This window comes from Balearica regulorum, chromosome 1, assembly GCF_011004875.1.
Source record: "Balearica regulorum gibbericeps isolate bBalReg1 chromosome 1, bBalReg1.pri, whole genome shotgun sequence".
In the NCBI taxonomy this organism is placed as follows: Eukaryota; Metazoa; Chordata; class Aves; order Gruiformes; family Gruidae; genus Balearica; species Balearica regulorum.
The window spans coordinates 65,404,894-65,422,647 of record NC_046184.1 but is presented as its reverse complement, the minus strand read 5'-3'; the positions used below and the strand labels follow the sequence as shown (position 1 = coordinate 65,422,647).

Genomic DNA, 17,754 nt, shown 5'->3' with positions numbered 1-17,754 from the left:
TAGCCCGGAGCATTTCCCTATGCTCCTTGTAACCTGCAAACAGAGTAGAGGTAGGAGCATCTGGCTACTTCTGCTGACAGTCAAAGATTCTGGGAACTAACACTCTGGAGAAATAACTCCTTTTGTTTTACTGATTTCTTTCTCCTATTTCCCTGCCTGTGACTGTACTGTTGTACTTCATATCAGTTCCTCTTCTCTGTATGCATTATATTTCAAATGTTCACAGATACATAACTCAGGTAACCAGCTAGAATGATTCACTATTTAGCATTTGCCATGTCCAAATAGTTGAATCCATCCATTGTTAAACATTGCTATGTAACAGGAGAGCTGCATGAACATTACCATAAGTAAACACATCTCCACAATCTTTAAAATGATTTTTTTGATTTTTTTTAAATTTTTTTTGGCAGTATGAAAAAGGAAGACCCTCATACTGCACTGTAGAAAGCTCTGCCTTTGGAAGCTCAGGAGGTCAAAGGTATATGCAGATTACAGAAACAAATTCACAGAAGAATATTCTAAGCAGTCTTTTCCTGTTTCTTCTCTCTGCTCTCCACCCTGACAGGAACCTTAGCCTTCACTCTGAGAAGTCAAAAAGACTTCCTTTCAGAGAACAAGAAAAAAAGAACAAGCAATTCTTAGCCTGAATGGCTCTGCACACTCAGCTGTGTGTGAAAGGATGTGCAACCCTTCACAAGGCTGCGATTACATTACCGTAGAATTTCTACTTTGAATTAGACATAGTATATTTAAATCTAAATCCAAACCTTTGAACAGAGTCTTTCAAGGTAATGAGAAAAATCAGTAGTGTGGCAGTGTATGCCCTTTACTGCAGTTTTGTAATTCTTTGGAGTCCATTGTTCCCCAATGACCTATTTATTTGCTTTGAGCTAGGAATGTGTACAAGATATGGCAGGGTGGTGGCCTGATGGGAATGCTGATCTCCAACAGCAGAACTTTTTTTTTTTTTTTTTTTTTTTTTTTACTTTGCACTAACAAGACCATTTGTATCTGCCTGTCTCCATGACTCATGCAGTGATTGTAAGTTATTCCCCTCTGGGAGCCAGAAGCTACCAGCTCATCTGTTTTACTGCATGCAGTAACTCACTTGCACTCTTTGGAAAGCTTTCTTACGTAAATAGCTCTGTTGACAAAGGTCCCATTTCAGGATTCTACATTGGTTTCAATAGGATATTTCATATTTAAAGTTCAATATTTGCTAAAGCAGCTAGTAAAACAAGATTTAAAGAGAGAAAGACTGTGCTCTCCATCATCATTTTGTTGTTGACTCTGCTCCTCCACTGGTCCTCATGCCCCTAGAGATGCTATTCAGCAATCAATATACTTCCCTGCTTTCTTTTGTGGGTGGTATGGACTCTCCTACACAGAACTCCTCCTGTAATTAGTAGAATGACAAAGCAAGGGGGAAGCAGAGCAGACAGACACTTCAAAGCTCAATCATTTCCCCATTTTTCTGTTCTAGCAAATGACTGGTTTCAGTGACTGTTTCTGTGAGGCAGAAAAGGAGAGAGCATAGAAAGTTGTGGTCGTTGCATGGTTCACCTACATCAGCAGGAAGTACAAGCACATCGGGCAGTGTACCTCACTATTCTTTTTCTGACAGAGTCCAGTAGCAGACATTTAGATTAAAAGAAAGACAAATATAGATGAAAATTTTGTCTTTAAAGTCTTCCTGTGCTTGAAAATAGGCCCATTGGGACTGGAAGTTATATCTGCATTTTTAGTAAACCTTTGATATTGTCTCCTGGAATGAGCTTGTAGGAGATACTTTGACCAATCCAAAATCCACATACTCCGATTTCCCCTACTTTGATAAAGCCTTTCCAATATACATAGAGTTGCAAATAACAGTGCAGAAATGGACAAGTCTTATTTACCTGTGAACAAGTCAAGATAGGGGTCATTTTGACTGCCTCTCAGCTCTCCAAAACCTAGGTGGGCTGGTCTCACTTAGTCACCAACAACCATCAGTGGGGAGGGACAAGTGGCTCTCCCGGAGCACGCTTCATTCTGTGACAGCAGCCCAGGCAGCTGAGTTGTATCATTTCCCAAATCCACGCCTGGTCCTCTGTACACTACCTAGAGCCCCACACTGACTGGGTTAGCTGTCCGAGCATATTTAACAACCAGACAAATTATTCTTATGTTTTGTTATACTTTTAAGAACATTTTTAGCAATGAATTTTGCCAGAATTTTTATCACCATCTTTCTCAGAGCAATTAAAGTTGTTTAAACAGTCTTGTTAAGAAATCCCACTCATTCTCAGGAAACATAGTTTAATTTCTTTTTTAGTGCTTCTGGAAAATTTTAACTTTACTTCAGCAGAGCATGGAGATAGCAGGAGGCTCTGCTGGGTTCCTCAATAGTCCCTTTTTCTTGTTTGGGAAGGAATTTGCCTTGCAGAATACCAGAAGAGGGTGGCTGCCACTCTGAGCTATTAGTTTCAGTTTTTTACTAATACATGTAGTTCTTTTTTTTTCTTTTTAAAGTTTCCTTTGCAAAATATCTCAGTCATTTTATTTAGATAATAGTTAAGTTATATGCTTCTAGAGAAGAGAATAGAAGCTTTAGAAAGGGGCTGGTATCTCAAGCAGAAATCTACAACCAGTGTTAGCACAGATGTCCAGCACCCTCAGTAGTAGAATACAGGCAAGAAACATACTCTTTGCAAAACCCTTCCTGAGTAGCTGGCCTTTGCACTTCGGAATTAAGCTCCTACAACCCCAGACATAGATCTAATACTTATTAATTGGGTGAAAGGCTATCATTGTTTCTGGGGGACTTGTAGGAAGGTCATTGAAGAACTGTGTCCTTGTTGCTTCCTAACTGGTTTCTAGATAGCTTCCACCTGCAGCCTAGAGGGTAGCCACCCCCTGCCTCGCTGGGGAGCATGTATTGACTCACTGGTACAAGATTTTTCTATGTAGATAGTAGAACTGGGGAGAAAATTAAGGTGGTGTTTGGGCTAACAACACAGTGAAGGCATGTTTAGTGCAAGCCCTGACATTACTGTACTTCAATCAGATCCATTCAAGTGAATGAATGCCTTAAAGTTATAATCTTGTTTTATATCTGCTTTTATACCATACACCTCCTATAAGTCATGGACTTGTCCCTGTAACAAGCCTATAATATTTCATTTTATAGCTATTTAACCCTATAAAATTTGGCTTTCTAGGAGATGGAAGGCAGTAATCAGTATAAACCAGACAAGTCCAGGCCACACCGTGATCCCGCCCTCTGACTATGATGCTTTGCAGAAGAAATAGGTGAAGAAATGCCTTCTTTTAGGCTGTAATTCAAAAAGAACCACCAAAGCATGCCTGAGAGCAGCACGCTTTGTTTCCCTTCAAACCTCCCTTTGCAATTAAATACATTTTTATTCTAAGCATTCACCTCTTACATTGGGAAAATTTTTGATTCCCACTGCAGGGACATGGAGAAATGTAAATGAGAGATAGAAAATCAAACAAAAATGGTATCTGCTGTGATCTGTGATGGTCAGTAAAGTAATTAGCAGCACAGCTGTTAGCAACCAGTTGGAGCTAGTTTGCAGTGACCCCTGCAATCAGAAGCATAGACTAGGAAGGCAGGAAAGGGACTAGAGGTTTTCAGCTGTCAGTGGACAAGAAATTGGTTAGTTCTACCCCTTTACACTAAGATGTCAAGTATGCACATCTCACGCTCCCCAATCAGCCATGCAGGCTGCAGGAAAACAATGATTTAGGGACTTCCCATTTTCACTCATCAAAATCTTACTCTTCAGAATAACACGTCTGCTGCAAAGCCACAAGAAGGGAACAGAAGAAACAGCTGGTTAGAGACCCAGGCTGTCAGAAACCACCTGCATGAAAACATGCATACATGCACACTTCCTCATTTTTTATTCAGTATGTGAAAAAACATTTATTGCCACTGGAAGTGTAGTGTGACACATCTTTTGATTAGTCTCCTGGGCCAAAAGAGAGACAGCACATTCTTAACACTGAACCTATTAAATCTTGCATTCTGACCAGGAAAACTTGGCTGAAACAAGAACATATTAGGATATAACCTTAATTAGAGTCAATCAAATGACACCAACCAGTGAAAACCACAGTTCTTTAGAGAATCCTGGTAGGAACTTAGACTCTTTGCCTGAGCTAGAACCAAGCTAGCATGTCAAGGTGGTGTTTGCCATGCTGTGTGCTGCCTTCCAGGAGCTGCCTTACACCTGGAAGACAAAGAGCTGACCACTGTAAATATAAAATTAGTGGAAAAGGGAGCATTTAATGGTATCAAAAACACCCACAAAACAAGTACAGAAGCAGTATCCTGTACACTCAAGTAAACCCTTATAGAGATCACTTTTCAGTCTGAAGCAAAGCTTTCCATGGAACAGCAAGAGTTGGGGGGTGTTTGGAGAGATCAAAGGTAAGGGAGCTAACCCGTTGTGATACCTGGCAGTGTGAGGTGGGTATATGCTAGTTTCAGTTCAGTTCCTAGTAAAAAGCATTTCCTTCAGTGAATCACTGAACTAGCCATAGGTTCAAAGTAATGACACAGAGGTAAAATTGTCTGAGTATGTTAAAAGTCCTAGAGCCATTACTTGGACTTCAGCATCCCTGCCCACAACTGAAAGAGACCTGAAGAGGAAAAAAACTCTTATAGCAAAGATGTTCAGTCTGCTGGGTGATGTTATTTCGACCTTAGGGTTCATACTAATTTTCTTTGTTTTGCTACCCTTTCCACCAATCCTGCTATGCAGGAAAAATACTCAATACAATAAAAATCCAGTCCTTTCCACTGTGTGCTTAGGCATACAACAGTTATCTCCAGAGATAGCTATAAGACGTGGAATATCTGAGCTCAGCACCTGCTTAGGGAGAGGGAAAGGAATATATATCTGTCCTTATCAGTGACTAATAGGAATTGAAAGAAGAGGGGAAGCTGACCGTGACTTGAAAGTTGTGGATTTTTTCTGCCCGCCAGAAAATCTTTTGCTTACTTATTCTTTTACTATACTAGGGAAGATGTGAAGAAAGATGATAAAAATGTAAACTGGTAAATAATTCAGAAGGAAAAGTTTTCTAGTCCAAGAAATAAAATTAATAGAGTTTTAAGACCAAAAGAGAAAACTGGGGTAATATTATCTGATCCCTACCATTACTCTCTACTGTAATAGTTTTTGTTGAGGTTGAAGCAAGTACGTCCTTCCAAAAATCTCTGCAACCTTGATTTGAATTTTTTTTAGTTTGCAGGGTATCCACTCCAATCAGCAAATAATTTGTTTCCATGACCAATCATTCTCACCATTAAACTCAGTATGTTATCACTAGCCTGAACTTGCCTAGATTTAGCTCCCAGATATTGATTCTTATTACATCTCAATCCAAAAACTGAAGAATGCTATTCTTATAAAATTCTGATTTCAAAATCTTAATATATGGCTTGGTATCAAGTTTGGAGATATCTGTAATACTGTTAGAATGATGCTGGCTGCTAGTCATTGTGTTCCTGACTGGAAGAAAACTAGGAGATAAACAAGCGAGTATGCAGTTTCTGTAGGTGAATAGGAATCAAACCCCAAAAATGTTCCAAGAAAAAAAAAAAAAAAAGGAAAATACTGGTAATTAACTAACAAATGAAAGCGTCATTCCAGTTTAGCTTTATCAGAACATAATAGCTAATGCTGTGAAACTGCCTATGAGTCTGGGTACTCACCATTAATCTAAGAAGGAAGTCAGGCACCTATCAGTCTCAGGAGCAGCACCTCAAAGTGAAGGCTTCTGGGGTAGAAGACTCCTTGCCCTGAAGCCAGCTGTCTAAGGAAGGTGACCTACCTTCATTGGCATGCTGAATAGCTCAGAGCATTGACAGCACCTGACTTAGATTAGAGGTAGTAATGAAATAGTCCTGCTTTCAGCACTGGGTAAAACTGTTTGTTAAAATACAAGAAAAGTGCTTTGAGTTACAGAAAAAAGTCTGAAAGGCAACAGAAGCTGGTAAATGTTCATTGCTTTTCCATGTCATGTAGCCTTGTATATCTAAATAAGCATTTGGGGTACAAATTTCAGAGGCACTTTTTAAAAAATATCATTAAGTAGGTAATCTAATGGGCAGCACTTGAAAAAGATAATGAACTCTTGCAAACATTCCACAAAGTGAAATCTTAATTAAAAACCAGGTTACTATATTAAACTTCTATCTGCTATCTTCTATTATGCTAGATATTTCAGGTCAGGAAAAAGCAGTACTGTTTTTCTAAAGACTAGTTTTGCAGTAGAATAAACATAAGTTCGGCTTACAAGTTGAGAGTTAACTGCGCAGAATAAAACATAATGAATTTAAAATGAAGATCAATTAAATGTACTCTTACCCCAGGAAATCACTTTCAGCTTAAATAATAATAGGGCCAGATCTGACTGCATATATAGTTGTATTATTTGTCTCGTATTGACAGTTCTTCAGCTTTTATGGCAACATGAATAACAATGAAGCTTTTCATTTATTCTCCAGTTATGAGAATCAGGTAAATATGGGAACATACAACATTTCCCCAAAATAATAGTAGATTTCTTATATTTCTAACTGAGAAGCAACAGTTGAAAACATGATTACAGTTCATTTCAAGACTCAAAATGTAAAGGACAAAAAGAAGCCTCCACTTACTGTTATAGAATAAATGAAAAAAAAAAAGATACAGTGGGCCTGACTCATGCCTGTCATGAGTGAGATGGAGCAAACAACAACCCGTAGTGGATCTGGGTGCTGACTTCTATTTAAGAACCAACAAGATTGCATCTTTTACCCTACCTGATTATTTCACATGCTCGCTTGCTGACCCACCAGCGCTATCTTCCCTAGGTCTTAATTTCTGTCCCCAGATGGGAGATCCCTCCTGGCCTGGGAAGGTCAGGCTGCACATCAGGCTGGTTCCTGCTGCGCGGCTGCTTGCGGCTGTCAGTCTCCCGCGTTACCAGCCAAGGTTCCTGGGCAACCCCTGGCATTTGTCTCTATTGATCTCCCCCGTTTCTGAGATCTTTCTCCAGCTGGGATGTTCAGATATTCATCTCACAGATGCACACAAATTATCTGCTGCCTATCAGCATTCACAGGGGATTTCTTTTGCCTACTACAGTGACTATTTACTTAATGTTTCTGATTGGACATATTGCTAAGCTATGAAAGAACCTCAGAGATTTTCAGAAGTATCTAATGGCCATAAAAGCGTCCATGAACTTCCTACAATGGAGACATTCTTCACTATAAAGAAGCGCCTCAACGAATGAATACTGGGTAACTTGGAACAAATTGAGAAACCTAACAGTGAAAAACTACCCGGAACAGATGATATTTATTCAAGAGTTTAAAGTACCTCAGCTATGGAAGTGCCATGACATGTGATCTATAGCTTAGCACGGACAAAGTGCTAGAGGAAGGAAAGGTGGCAATATGGCACCAATCTTTAACAAAGGCTCTCTGCCTCTGGTGAAAATAACAGAAAAAAATCCTAACCTCCATAAGAGGTAGTGATAGAAACAAAGAAGAGAATGAATAGTAAATATGATATATATATATATCAACATGACTTTTGTTCAGGGAAGTCATCCATCATATGGACAGAATCAATGCTCAAGTGGTCAGCTTGTCACCTTCCAAAAAAGTGGCAACAATACTCCTTATCGAAAGCCCTTCAGCCCTCTCAGTTGGGAAGGAAAGATTCCCTCAAGGACTGGTAACTGCTTGAAAAGTAGGAAAAAGAGCACTGAACTACATGCAGTCAGTTTTCACAGTGGAAAGGCAGTTGTTGTCATGATCCTCCTAGGTTCAGTGCTGGGATCTGTATTCTTCAAGATATAAATAAATAACATGAAAAAGACTAAAAAGTGATACGACAAAGTTTTCAACAGTTTCCGGATACTAAGATCTAGTGCGGTTTACATGGCATGATGTTGAATGACCAAGCAATAAAATTACCGATGAAACTCAAGGACAATGAATGTAAAATAATGCACATGTGGAAAAAAACCCCACCAAAACGCCACAACCCTGTACAGACTTGTTGATAAATTGTTTATTTCCATGCAGGAAAGAGCTCTTCCACCCACTGTAAATGCTTCTCTGGGAAGATCAGCTGGATTTTCCAGTAGGCAAAAATACATGGTTCAGCCAAATAAACGTCTCACTGCTGACACAAGTGGGAGGCTTGACTCCCCCCTACCGCCCTTCTTAGTTCTTTCCTTCGTTCCTCCTCCTATCCAGCCTTCCCTGCTCTCTCCTCCCACATTCACTGATCCCAAGTACGTGACCCTCTGTCTGCTCTGCTACATGACTGATCATAAGGCAAGGCAGCTCAACTCACCAAAGACAAAATCACTTCTTTTTATTATTATTAAAGTGAGTTTCATGCCATTTCAGTGAATTGGCTTACTGTGTGTCTGGACGAGCACCTGAAATGCATAGGCAAGGTGGGGTTTACAAATCCAGGAGCTGGGGGTGCAGAAAAGAAAGAGCAGGACCTTTCCCTCTTGGCGGTAGCAAGCTGTTATCTCAGCTCAAGCCGTATTATGAAACCATAAACTGGTGCATCTGCTACTGGCCCTAGACAGCAAATTACCTAAATTAATCTTTATTCTGATGCTGCACTGACATTCTTATATTCAATAAATCAGACTTTAAAAGCAATATGGATAGTTACCTTCAAGCAGTGTAGATAATTCTGTGAACACTGTCCCAGAACTTCAGTAGTCTTCTCCCATTAAGTAATCATTAAGGTAATAGATCTTCCAGTTCTTCTCCCTGTTTAACAAATCATGAAGAAATTTAACTACAGAAGTCTATAATAAACTTATATATAGACACAGATATTCTTGTATATCACAATTCTTTCCTTGCTTTAAAGTGGAATATATCCATCTTTATTGGATTTTTTTTTTCCTGAGCACAGAAATAACCATGTTGCTATAGCCCCAGCAGAAATGTTACAGCTGAACTCATTTTGCCATTTTGGAAATAAAATTATTTCATCATTATTGTGAAGTCTCATTTGTTGCAAAACTTGTCAAAGAATGAAATGTTTTAGGGATTAATTACATGCTCTGAGTCATACTTTCATAACGCTACCACGAAACATCATCCAAGGAGTACTCAGAGATGAATCCATTTTAACTTTTGAAATCTTACAGACTGAAAACAGATGGCTCTACCTGGAGATAGTCTTGATCTGGACGAGGCTTCTGCCCTAACTTGATGTGTCTAATCCAGACATGGAAATATGGTGGCCAATCAGTAAAAAAGCTCCTCAACTTGGGATGAAGACAAGGTCAGCAAAAGAATGTGTTGTTCACAGATGTTACTTTCTTTTTCTTCAGACATACAAACACAGCTAAAAACTGCACAAACTTGAATGTTTAAACTGAAGAAAGCCCAAGAAATAAAGAGTCTCTGCTCACACAAACTCATGTTTGTGTGAATGAAGCCATCCTGTATTGCTGTTACTGTGATAGATTGTAAAACTCACAGGGTCCACACACAGGGCAGCTAATCAAGCACAAGAAATGGGGACATACCCAAACCTGAGATTTTTGAGTGCTTTCTTTCTAAAGAGAAATGAAACATAGAGCAGATGTGCTAGCTTGTTTGTTGTTAATTAACACAGTTTAAAGTCAATAAAATTTGGCCCACGTTACAAATATCGGCTTTGGTAAATTTGTGCTTGCGTGTGATTTTTGTACCATTTCTTTGCTCTGGAATAGCTATAACCACACTGATCAAAACATCAAGAAGTTATATGTATATGCATGCTGATATAGGTTGGCATAGCACTGACCAAAATCATTTTAAGCTGTGTCACACTTCTCTTCCAGCAGCATAGCTGTATCTAGGTTAAGTGCAAATATAGCAAGGCCCACATACACTGATCGATTTTTGTGTGAACAGCAGGTCAGTGAAGTCAGGATGCCAGCCTGTCTTAGATGGGAAGCTGCTGGTATTTAAATGAATATTACAATTCACTGTAGCAACCCTTAACAGTCACAGCCACCTAACAGATTTCTTAAACGTTCTTCATCTTCCTGGTGTAAGGGGAACTATGAAAGTGCATTAGTATAAATATTTGCATTTAATATATAACATCATCCTGGAAAAATTGTCATGAATAAAAATAAATCCAAGAAAAAACTCCATTCTTATAGCTTACAGTGAAAAAAATACACCATCCTGTATTCTCCTTTTCAAATATCCCCACCCTGCAGAAGCACAGGCAGCCAGCTTGCAAAGCCACAGTAAATCACTGTTAGAAAATACCAGGGAGGGAAGCAGCTCCCTACCCGCACGTGGCGCACATGGCTGGAGCTCAGACGGGGCAGCTCTGCCCTGGCTCCCACCTTCTCTTTGACCTTGGGCCTTTCTCCAGCCTCTGTTGTCTCTCCTGTCTTCTGTTTCTCTTCAGAACCTAAGGTATACGATCAAAGGTGCAGAAGTTAAGCACAAAGATTCCTCTGAAAGTCCATGTGGGCGTTTAGTTCCGTGTAACTGAAAACTGAATTTTGGGTCAAGGATTCACAGATTCACAACCAGGCACTACCCAGGGTAAACCCAGCCTTAAAACGACTTGTCAAAGTCCTACAAAACGGTTTGCATAGCAGCATAGCATTGCTTAAGACAGATAAGTGATTTAATTCTCAATTTGCTGTTAATTTTTAATTTAATGAGAATTAAACTCAAATTAGAACTTTAAAAAAGGGCATCTGTGTAATCTGGCAGTTCAGCATATGGATGCTGGGGGAAGGAAAGCTATTTTATACATCTATAAAAGCTGATACCAGAAGTTAATGGTTATGAAATGTGTGTCTGAATTGTTGGTCTAAACAGAGCAGAAACTGTTGGTCTGATGGTGGGTTGTGTGTGGGCTGTATCCAGAAGCGAGTGGGAGGATTCAGTGCCCAACTTTGGCACTGAGGTATCACAACTGCTGTGAAGCAGGATGGATTGGAGTGATCAAAGGACAACAGCAGAAAACAGCTGGAGAGAAAGGGTTGCCCACTGACACAGAAAACATTGCTTCTTCCCTCCCAACATCTTAAGGGACATACAATAATTAATCATTTTTCTATCCTATGGAAGCCTGGAGTGAAAGAACGATCCTCTGTGTGTTTTTTAATAGCAGTGGTGGTGTAGCTGTGGTAGCCAGAGAAAGTGAGGCTTAGAGCAGAGCTAACATCATTCTCCAGAGAAGATATAAAACATTTTTAAGCACAGAGTCACCTGCAGGATCTCAGAACCTGACAGCACATCTGATTTTTCCAAATATATCAGCAAGGCTAGTAAAAGATGCTGCCTCTCGCTACCGATCTTGATTTCCTGAAAATCCTGTTTTGTGGTTATCTACCATAAAGAGTTACAACACAATTAAATTATTGAAAGGGTGAGGCCTGGGGAAGTTCCTGTACCACTAGTGAATAGCACAAGAGAAAGATAGGAACTGCTGATGGACACACTAACTTTTCCCTCCTCAGCAGTGTTTAAGGAACACATCTTTTATAGTTTCACTCCCTCATTTACCACTGGGTTCAGTAGATGTGACCCAAGTTTGACAGAAAGCATAATTTTACTTCATATAAAGCAGATGTGGATGTCAGAAGGAAGAGAAATGTATTCTTAAATGGAATAAGAGACCCCAGTCAGTGCTAAGCTAAGCAGCCCTTCTCTTTGCAGTTTGCTAGAATTATGGCAGTTTGTCAGATGCATATGATTCTTCTCCTTTCTCCAGACAGTGCCTTACAAAACTAATTCAAGAATACAGTGATTAATACTAACAGCAGTCATTATAATTTTTCTGTGAAAGCAGCCACACATTTACCACATTGGCTGAATGAAGTGACTTCCCACTGGGGCAGGGAGACTAATGACTGAGATCAGAAGGTAAATCTGGGACAGTAGCAAGCCAACAAGGGGAACAAAAAATTAGAAGAAAAAGAAAGTTAAAATGCAAATAATTAGTATAAGCACAGTCAAAGACAATTTGCCTATTTTATTGCCTGCTGATCCTATTTCTTTCCAACCAATGCAAGAGGCCACATGCTATGCCGGTGCAGATGTGTCGCTCAGCGGTGTGTTTATTCCCTTGATCACAGTCCTTTCTCGTTTTTGAAATGCATGCTATGAAGTTGGCTCTGATAAACCTCTGAAAAAGCCCTCCCTAAACAAGCACAATGTGATAAGAAACCAAATTCAGTTCTCCTTTATGACTGATTTTCCTTCAACCTCTATCATCTTTGAAGGAGATATCGGAGTAGCTAAAGTTACTTGCTAATCTCAAGCACATACTGAAAGTAGACTCTAAAACTTGTCTTTCCAAAACAGTCCTAATCTCCGAAAATTGTTATCAAAAACTGCAGTAAAACAGCCATCCATCCATTCTCAGCTCTTGTCACAGTAACTCAGAAAGATATATAGCCGTGCTGACATGTGTTGAAAGCAAGCCAGATTGCAAAGGCGGCCATCTGCATGCAAAACTTGCTCTGTTTTCATTGTCTGAAATAATGCCTACTTCCATTTTCCTAGTTTTTTTGTGTGTGCGCCTATGCGTGGCTTGTAATAGCTCTTGCTTGAAATGGGCGTAGAAGAAGAGATATCTCGAGTATAAGGGCAGAATAATGCCACTCAGCATATCCACCCCTTTTGCCCCAAAAGGCAAACTTCTTAAAAATATAACCATTGCCAGGAATGTGTTGTATTTTAGGATTTGGCATTTTTTTTACATTAAAATAGATTTATAAACTTTTATATCCTGATTTCATCCAGTTTCTCTTCCCTCTCTCCTGCTCCTACCTTGTCTGCTGTTCTTATGCCTTATCCTCCTTTTTATTCAATACAAGACTAGTTTTTCCTATTTTCTCTGGATCTCTTGAGCTGAATCTGCTTCTAAAATATTCTGAAGATAATTTATCTAAAATTTTGAATTCTACCCTTGAATCTAGTTCTTGATGCTGGCACAGAAGATCTCCAAGTCCCTGTTTTAAAGAAATAGGCATAGGTGGAAGAGTTATCAAAAATAATGGCAAAATGATGCTACTGTTCTCTGTCAGAAAGGGGGCTGCTGGAGAGAAGCAGGAATTGTCATTTTAAGGGACAACTTGCATTGTATTTTTGGTAAGAAAAGGAACCACAACTGTCATAGCATGACTGCACTAACTTCTAAGCAAGCCAAAAAGCTGGATTACTATAATTTAGTTCCATGAAAAATGCATTTGAGAATCGCCCTCACTGTGCACAACCCAGACATCCTATGTCCCTTCCCTGAAAAAATACAAGTGCTCTATTATTAGCAAAGGGCAGCGGCAGCCTCTAGCAGAGCTGGGCAGGGCTAGAAAGGTAATGTCTGTAGCTGAACACATTTGCTAGCTCATCAGCGAGCCTGGCCAGGATTTGCACAGCTTTTGGGACTAGCAGCCTGAAGGGACAAGCTCCATAAAATTGCAACAACAAAGCTGGTCTGTGCTTATTTAAGCAAAACTCTTCCTCTGAGGCAGAGTCTGAGAGCTCCCCACAGAAAACTTACTTACATATTTGAGTGATACATCACGCAGTTGTGTGAACATTTCTCAGGACTGTTAATCTGGTAGCTAGTCTAACTCTGTGATCCCACTGTGGTTTTTTAGCTTCTTTCCTGTTATGGGCAGAGAAAAAAATTAAATAGATAAACCCTATTAAAAATGACTATTTTTCTTACTGCTGAAGAAGAAACAGTAGCAAGATGAGCTGTAATTTTTCATCCAGATGGTGGAGAAGTTTGTGACTGTTTTTAGCTCTTGGACCACAGACCATAGGCTTTGAAGACTTGCAGTCCCACGCACCTCCCTCTCTCTGAAATGAAGAAAAAAACGATGCTGTTCTGTCTTCTAGTCAAGAAGGCTCGCCAGGGCACTCCTTGGGCACTCGGCTGTAACTCTCTGGGCACTGGCTTCCCTCCATTTCTGCCTTGCTGCATTTCTGTCCTCCACTTATTCACAAAAAAAGCAGCAGGTGTTTAGTGAAGAAGAAGCAGTTATCCCTGGAGAACATAATCAAATATACAGATATGAAGAGCAGGCTGGAAAAAAATAAAGAGAAAAAAAGAATGAAAGGGGTAAAGAGACTGAAAGGGAAGGGTTGGGGGAGGAAAAAACCCACTTCAAAATCCAAAGTATCTGTTCATCCAGAAAGAGCGTACATGGGCTTCTGTACATACCCAGCTCTCCCCCAGGAGGTACAGTGATATACAGCTCTGTGTATATCACTGTATAGCTCTGTCCTTGGCAAATCACATTATTTTCCTGTGTCTCTGTCTGCTATCTGGAGATGGCTGCTGGCATACTTCTGTCATCATGTGATTTGATTTGCCTGGTTAGGCTGTAAACTTTTAGGTGCATGGACACCCATGCTCTCATTCTGCTCCTGAACCATGTCTAGCAGCAGTCAGGGTCCCTCTGCCTCCGGGAAAGCCCCCAGGAGCTGCTGTAACCAAGTATGTTGGTTTGAACGTTCTGGTTCCCTTCAGCGGCAGCAAGTCCGGCAGCTGTGGTGGTGGGATGTTGCTGAGGCTGAGGATCCTCTGAAGCTGTTAATACCAAAGCAGGGGGGAAAACATGTTTAGGGATAAATGAACTTTAATCTTTACATGTTCTTAGCAGAGAAAGAAGGAAGAAGAAGAATGACCAAGCAAATCAACAGCAACTGAAGTGGATAAGGCTCTAAGATCTCCTGAGGACATGCAGATCTAGGCCTGGAAAAAAGTTTGGGGTACCAAAACGTAACTTCGTGATGCTCCCAGAGCAGGTCTCTGAACTGGGTGCCCAGACTTCTTGCACAGGCCCTGTTGAGCTCGAGCTGAGTAGCTCTCTGTAATTCTTTTCTTTAAGGTACTGTGAAGAGGACGTTGGAATAATTATTCCCAGTTTACAGATGAGGAAACTGAGGCACAAGCAAGAGAGATGGCCGGGCCAAATATGCAGCCTGATCCAGCAACAGGCTCGCTCAAGCTGCTTCTATTCTCTCGTACACACAAAGGAGAGAACCATGCTGTTCAGGGTTAGGCACGCACAACCCAAACTCCCTTCAGTTAGTTCATCAGCAACAAAAACTAAAACGTCATCAGTACGGCTAATCTTTTCTGAAAGGTACAGTTTGAAGGGATGGGTAAAATGTTTTCTAAAATCAACTGCGTGCGTTAAGAAAGGAAAAAAATAAGATCTGGGACACAGAAATTTCCAACCAGGTCAGAAACAGAGCTAATGCTTCTACATCAGCTGAGAAGGGGCGGAGTGCAATCCTGCTAAGAGATAGTCTTGTTATGATTTTGAATTTAACAATTTTGAAGAGAAATGGAAGGTGAGGTGTTTTCATTTAGTCCATGGTTTTAGTCTGCAGCAATGCTATTGACATAGGAATTCCCCAGCTTGTCCTGATCTCCCTGCAGAGTTGTGGCTTAGAGGTTAGAGATGGAGAGCTTAGAGAGAGAGGTCTGCTTGGTGCAAACTGTTCTTTCACCAGATTCTGGGTGTTGCTAGTCTCTATTGTACTGGTTGTTTGGTTTCACCTACGTCTTATCAGAAGAGTGTTATCTACTCTGGCAGTATATGCAGGTGTATAAACAGGATCAGAGCTTTCAAAAAAATAGTGTTCTTAATTTTTTTTCCGGTATGCAAGCTGAAAAATACAGACACATTTCTGACTTCTAGTGCAAGTTAGTTGATTCAGAACTGGAGACAGGCCTTAATTAGAACATTTAACCTTCAAAAACACCATTATATCAATGTCATATCATTGTCCTAAGATATTTCCCAGAATTACATGTGGTTTTGAAGTTACATATATATATATACACACACACACTTTTATTCTTAGAAGGGATGCACTAGCTACACCCTGTATATATGCCAGGAAAAGCATTCATTAGGGAAGATGCAAATGCTAAAAAATGAGTAGAAAATGAGGATGTCATTGCTAGGGCCCCACTGCTTAAGGCCAAGCTGGAAGAGGGATATCAGTTTCCAGGTAATGTTAAAGGTGCAGAAGAGGGTGTCTTAGGTGAAAGGACTCTGGGGAGCAGCAGTGGGTAGGGTGTTGGAGAGGCAATGAGGTTGCCTCTTCTAAAACCTCTCAACCTAAATCACAATTGTTAATGCCTGTAACAGATTGTGCAGTCAGGACAGGAATGAACCACCTACTCACTGTTTACAGCCCCTGAAGGTAATAGTGCAAACAACTCATTTTAATGTGGTTTCACCTATAAAAGTATAACCTTGGAGCAAGATGTTACATACACAACTTTACTCCCACAGAGAGATGTTGTGGTATTGATATGCTAATTCTGGTGTCCTACCAAGGAGGTGCTGAATCCATTTTTTAGGAAAAGAATGGGAGAGGTAACTGCACAATATGCAAAAGCTTTTGTAATTTTCTTTAAAGGCTGAAGAATCCTCAGGGTTTCATTTAAGCAGGGAGACAATGGGCAAAGCCGTTTGAAATGCACAGAGGTATTGTGCAGAATGGGAAATGAACTAACAGTAGCCATAGATCAGTGAAGGTTGCAACAGAGCGGGGGGGGGGGAAGGAAACCCCAGATAATTATCCTTTCTTTCCTAATTAACCCTTGCTTTCAGTTTCTGCCCAGCTTTCCAGCCCTGAGGGAGAATGTGTTTGCAAGACAGATGCCAGGTGATGCAGTTCAAAGTGCATCCCATCACTTCTGAAGCACAAGCAAATTGCCTGAACTTGAGAATTAAGTTGCCAACTACAACAAAATCTGCTATCATTTGTTATTTTTAGATCAAGGCAATGAGGTATGTGACCACAAAGGAAACCCCACCTGCACGCTTCCCTTCTAAAGCTGAGGACATTTTTTCTCTTAAAAGGGGCCACTCCCCTATGTATGATAATTTTGACAGGCTTGCAGAAAGTCAAGCTGCCCTCTGCAAGCCTGTGCAAACTCTCTACTGAGTAATAATGAAACTTAAGTTTAGAAGCTAGCTCTGGCTGGTCTTCATAAAAGACAACCTGTAGAACTGCTTTTCTATGCTTTTTAACTGACCTCTATTTTTGTTTTTACTTTAAATGGTCCCATCTAGCCAAATTACTGAGTTTTATACTTACATGGAAGAGAATTTCTTGTTTGGCATTCTCTAAAAAACATCAAAGCTTTCTCCAGAAAGAGTAACAGGCAAATGTGACTCATAATTTACTAAATCCATGTTAGGGAGGAACCAGCTATCCTTCAGGAAAAGGGGCAGTCATAGGTTGACCTAATCCCCACTAATACCAGTCAGTGCATAATATCTTCCAGCACCACCAGAGGTAGATTCTGAATCAGGAGAGAATAGGGTTTTCATGTTGCACCCAGCCTCTGACTTCATAACATGGAAATAATTCTTACATGTCACAGAACATCAGAAAGAATAACTTGAACAGGACATTAAGCAATTAATGCTATGAGCTCTTTACAGCTGTCCACTTCTCAATCATTCCTCCCAGCCAAAGCCTCCTGGAAAAATTTAAATTTCTTTGCCATAGCTCAGACACATATTCTACAGAGCAGAAAGAATGATGGGAAAATTAAATCCACACATTAGACTAAAGTGTTTCCCAGCTCGAGGAAGATATGTTACATTTACAGCAGCAGAAGAATGAGCAATTGATCACTGTGCGCCACAGGACAGGATGGGGCTGCTGAATTAGTATTGAGCTGGAGTGTTCCTTCTCCTGCTAGG

The 17,754-nt window shown here is 40.3% G+C and overlaps 1 long non-coding RNA gene across 1 annotated transcript in view; it reads right to left on the bottom strand.

Moving 5' to 3' along the window:
* LOC142602280 (uncharacterized) overlaps nt 1-13,917 on the bottom strand; it is a 60,277-nt gene extending 46,360 nt beyond the window's left edge. Inside the window, exons 1-2 of the long non-coding RNA XR_012835950.1 lie at nt 13,573-13,917; nt 8,706-8,806 (exon numbers count right to left, since the gene is read on the bottom strand). This is a non-coding gene — a long non-coding RNA (uncharacterized LOC142602280). The remainder of the gene's footprint in view (nt 1-8,705; nt 8,807-13,572) is intronic.
* Between the last annotated feature and the right edge of the window lie 3,837 nt (nt 13,918-17,754).